Here is a 5,555-nt window from a genome sequence, read left to right as displayed (position 1 = left end):
TTGCTTAGAGCGCGGTATTGGGGTGGGAGTTACCCGATTTTCCAGGTGTTGTGTGTCTCAGTTCCCCTGGCTAGGAAAAGGGATACCCTTCCCCCTTGCACTTCCCAGGTGAGGCGATGCCTCGCCCTGCTTCAGCTCTCGCTGGTCAGGCTGCAGCAACTGACCAGCACCGATTGTCCGGCACTCCCTAGTGAGATGACCCCAGTACCTCAGTTGAAGATGCAGAAATCACCGGTCTTCTGTGTCGCTCGCGCTGGGAGTTGGAGACTGGAGCTGTTCCTATTCGGCCATCTTGCTCCGCCCCCCAAAACTGGTTTTCAAAGTCTGCTCCGTGGATGCCTCGGGGTCCAGGGCCCTTTCAAGGGGCCCACGAGGTCAGATGTATTTTCCTACGCTAAACTTATTGCCTTTTTCACTGTGTTGACATTTGCACTGATGGTGCAAAAGCAATGACCATTAAAACCACAGCTTTCTGTGAGTCAGGCAGCGGCACCATACACTTTCAAAAAGAAAATCATTTTTTTGGCCAGGCACAGTGGCTCACGCCTGTAATCCCAGCACTTCGGGAGGCTGAGGTAAGAGGATCACTCTAGCCCAGGAGTTAGAGACCAGCCTGCGCAACATAGACCCTGTGTCTACCAAAAATAAGTTACCTGGGCCTGGTGGCATGCTCCTGTGGTCCCAGCTACTTGGAAGACTAAAGTGGGAGGATCCTTTTGAGCCCAGGAGGTTGAGGGTGCAGTGAGCCATGATCACACCACTGCAATCCAGCCTGAACGACAGAGCAAGACCCTTTCTCAGTAATAAAGGATGAATCTTTGACATTGCATAATGAAATGTGTCAACAACTGGAAGATCTGCTCACTAGACCAGTATTTGCCAAATATGCATATGATGTTACAGTGTCATGCACAGGTATAAGACCTTTTCAAAATGCAAGATGGACCAGTGTGACAGAAGAAAGTGTATTTCGTCTATCAATTGCTGGGTTTTGGTGTAATATTGAAGAATATCCAGTTTTGTGGAAGGCAGTTGAAGTACTCTTCCAACTACCTATCTGTGTGGCCAGATCTTCATATTCCAGAACATGCTGTGGCTAGGCACAGTGGGTCATGACTGTAACCCCAGCACTTTGGGAGGCTGAGGCAGGAGTATTGCTTGAGCCTAGGAGTTCGAGACCAGTCTGGGCAACAAAGTGAGACTCTCTACAAAAAAAAAAAAATTTAATTAGCAGGGCGTGGGGATGTGTGCCTATAGTCTTACCTACTTGGGAAGCTGAGACAGGAGGATCCCTTGAGCCCAGGGGTTTGAGGCTGCAGTGAGCTATGACCATGCTGTTACTTGCGTTGAATCTGTACAGGTCTGCAACAGCCTCAGTTCTCGCCGCCTCAGAAGAAAGAATTCGACTGAGGAACATAATGCAGAAGGAGAGACCAAGGCAAGTTTTAAAGCAGGAGTGAGGGTTGGTTAAAAAGCTTTAGGCCAGGCACAGTGGCTCACACCTTTAATACCAGCACTTTGGGAGGCCAAGGTGGGCGGATCACTTGAGATTAGGAGTTTGAAACCAGCCTGGCCAACATGGTGAAACCCTGTCTCTACTAAAAACGCAAAAAAATTAGCCGGGCGTAGTGGCAGGAGCCTGTAATCCCAGCTACTGGGAGGCTGAGGCAAGAGAATCGCTTGAACCAAGGAGGCAGAGGTTGCAGTGAACCAAGATCACGTCGCTACACCCCAGCCTGGGTGACAGAGCAAGACTTCGTCTCAAAAACTAAAACTAAAAATAAGCTTTAGAGCAGGAATGAAAGAAAAGTGCACTTGGAGGAGGACCAAGCAGGCGACGAGAGAGCCAATGAGGGCTGGGCCTTTAAATTTGCGGTTTTATATGTTGGCGTACTTCCAGGGTCTTGTGTTAACTTCTCCCCTGATTATGCCCCTGGCGAGGGCTGTCGCATGCGCAGTGGCCTGCCTGCACTTGGGAGAGGAGCAGGGCGGTGTGTTTACTAGAGTTCTACAGATGTTCACTTGAGGCCTTCTTCCCTTACCAGTCTAGCATTCCAGTTAGATGACGCCATTTTGCCTCTTAATGCGCATGCTTGAGCCCACCTGCCCCTCTCCTGAGATCCAGTCGGGAAGCTGCTCATCACCAGTTTCAGGTGTTTTCTATCTATTGGGAGCCTGCCCTTGCCTGGCACCAGCTGTGACCAACTATTGTTTTAGGGTAACAGTTAACAACTGCCTGACCATCACCTGAAGGTCAGCTGGCATCACCTGAGGTGGCAAAGGGTTAGGGGCCGCTGTTTCTGCCCTGCTTATGCCTGACTAGCTACCTACTGTTAACACTGCCACTGCATTCCAGCCTAGTCAACAGAGTGAGACCCTGACTCAAAAAAAAAAAAAAAAAAAAAGTAAAAGAATCCTGAAACCAAAACATTTGATCCTCATCATAATCCTAGTCATTGACAAGTCCAAGAGACACTGCATAATTTGAATGGACCACTCCCTTATGGAAATAAACTTTTTAACTTTATATAGTTTTCAGTATAAGCAGCTGAAAATGTCCACTTAGCAGGATGTCTATTTATCACATGATCTTGACGCCTACTGCAAAAACACAACTGAAGCCGGCAGTGTGGACTTTCAGCTCGTCAGCCCCCACTTCGTTGGCAGCAGCTCATCCTTCCTCACCTCCTGTGAGAGGCAGAATTCTAAAGCTGTGCTCCCAAGAGCCCATCTGGTTATTCCTTCAGGCACTGATCTAGATACTGTGAGAAGGGAGTTTGCAGATTTCATTAAGGTTGCCAATCAGCTGACCTTAAAAGAGGGCAGTGATCCGGGAGGGCCCCGTGTAGTCACACAAGCCCAGAGGGGCTCACGGATAAAGGTGAAAGACTCAGCAGGAGACTCGAGATGGCGGCCTTGGCCAGGCGTAGGGGCCCGCACCTGTAATCCCAGCACTTTGGAAGGCCGAGGCAGGTTGATCACTTGAGGACAGGAGTTCAAAACCAGCCTGGCCAACATGGCAAAACCCCATCTCCACTCAAAATATACAAATGTTCCAGGCATGGTGGCACATGCCTGTAATCCCAGTTACTCAGAGGCTGAGGCAGAAGCATCACTTGAACCCAGGAGGTGGAGGTTGCAGTGAGCTGAGATCACACCACTGCACTGGGTGACAGAGGGAGACTGTCAAAAAAAAAAAAAAAAAAAAAGGATTCCACATGCCATTGCATGGTTTAAGTTGCTATGTTTGTGAAAAGTTGTCACAGCAGTGATCGGAAACTCATACGCTTCTGTCTTGCCTCAGTGGGGGTGGGGAGAGGGAAGGGTACCCTCCTTCTGCCCAAGACAATTCCAGTGTCCCATTGATTCCATCTCTCAGAGCTTGTTTCCTCATTTCTGCATCTGCAAGTGTCTTTAGTGCTCCTCAGGACACATTCTGGACTTATAGTAGGATTGCACTGCCCAGATTCCTTGTGGTTGGATGGGGTTCTGTGACTAGTGAGGGTCTCAGAATACAACACCCCAAAATGAAGGCTTCAGAAGCAGCTCTCTCTGACCTCCTTCCCTCCTGTTTCTGGCCCTTCATTCTGCCCTGAAACTGAAAACTAGAATCCCTCTTCCCCTAGGTGGTCATAGAAACCAGAACCTCTTTCCCCCAAAGCCAGCCACAAAACCTGAAAGTATTACTCTAAAACCACCCCGTTGCCACTTGCCCGTAAAAACTGGCCATAAAGAAATTATCTGACCTATCTTGTTTGCCTGTAATTCATAAGACCCCCATTGCAGAGAGGGTCCTGTCTGATAACCAGAAAGAAGAAATGCTGCCCTGAGAGGCCAAGAAGAGTCTCACCAGGCCTTGCTGGGGCTCCTACTCAGTCCCCTGGCATTAGATTAGACCCTTTTTTTCCAATTGTTTTTCCACATGCTGCCCACACTTTATTGAACCTAAGCATAAAAATGGACAGTTTCATGACTGTAATTCCAGCACTTTGAGAGGCTGAGGTGGGAGGATCACTGGAGCCCAGGAAATCCAGACCAATCTGGGTAACACAATGAGACCTCATCTCTACAAAAAACGTAAGCCAGTGTGGTGGCGTACACTTGCAGTCCCAGCAACTTGAAAGGCTGAGGCTGGAGGATTGCTTGAGCCCAGGAGTTGGAGGCTGCAGTGAGCCATGATCACACCACTTCACTGCAGCCTGGCTCTAAAACAACTGACCAATGAATAAAGTACAATTTCCCCTGTATCTTTTGGTCATCATTCTGATGGCTCCCATGTCACCTAAAACTATGATCAAATAAATTTGTATGCCTTTTTTCCTTTTAATCTGCCTCTTGTCAGTGACTTTCAGAGGGTGATACGGAAGTTTTCACTTAACCCCTACACTACTGCAGACCAGTGCCCTGTGGCAGCAGCATGATTTCCAGGTTAGAGCATGTACATGCCAAGTCAAGACCCTCCAAGTCTCTTTCTTCTGAGCACACAGCACAGTGCACTATTCAAGGCAGTGGCTGCCCCATCCGTGGAGGCTCCCTGGAGGGGATGATGATGTAAGTCCTCTGCCAACACGCAAGGGACATGGAACATGGTAAGAATCCAGCTCTTTGCTGGTTTAGACCCTGAGAATAGGCTCCTCCTGTCTGTAAATCTCTTACCTGCACACACAGCCTCCCCTCCTCTGTTAGCACTTTCCAGCATGAATCTCACCTTATAAAGCAAAAACCAGCTGGGTGCAGTGGCTCACACCTGTAATCCTAGCACTTTGAGAGGCTGAGGCAGGAGGATCACTTGAGTTCAGGAGTTCGAGACCAGCCTAGGCAACACAGTGAGACTCTGTCTCTTAAAAAAAAAAAAAAAAAAAAAAAAATTGCCAGGTGTGGTGGTAGTTACCTGTCGTCCCTGCTACTCAGGAGGCTGAGGAGGGAGGTTTGCTTGGGCCTGGGAGACAGAGGTCGCAGTGAGCAGTGACTGGACTACTGCACTCCAGCCTGGGCAACACAGTCAGATCCTGTCTCAACAAAAAAAAAAAGAAAAAGAAAAACCTAAAGCATAGGAAAACAAAACCCTTCACCTGTGTCTCCTGGAGCCACTCCTTCCTGTCCACTCCGTTTCTCTGCGGCACTGTTGTCAGCCCCCCTTCCTCTCCTGCCTTCCACCTTCTGGCCCCTCCACCCACAGTGATGGTCTGTGGACCCCGCCCTTCATAGAAACCACCCATGCTGCAATCACTGTGTCCTGGTGCTGCAAATCCCTGGGGTGCTCTCTGAGTTGGAGTCCTCTTTCTCACACACACAACCTTTTCCTTTCTTTTTTTTAAACAAATTTTCTCTTCCTTTTTGAAGCTCCTCTGGTGGCTTTCCTGGAGCTCTGCCCTCGAGTTGCTCCTATATCCCTGGCTGCTCCCCACCTCTGGCCGTCCCCCTCTGTGGTTGCCACTTAATATGCATTCAGGGAGAACCACCCTGGGTCCACCAGCATTTATTCAAGGGTGAGGCGTGCTGATGACACTTCACCTACTGTTACCAGTGTGAATCTGAAGGGTCTACACCAAATC

The sequence above is a fragment of the Rhinopithecus bieti genome, unplaced genomic scaffold (assembly GCF_001698545.2).
Source record: "Rhinopithecus bieti isolate Rb0 unplaced genomic scaffold, ASM169854v2 scaffold_17184, whole genome shotgun sequence".
NCBI lineage: Eukaryota > Metazoa > Chordata > Mammalia > Primates > Cercopithecidae > Rhinopithecus > Rhinopithecus bieti.
The sequence above is the reverse complement of the archived record's forward strand: the minus strand, read 5'-3'. Positions refer to the sequence as shown.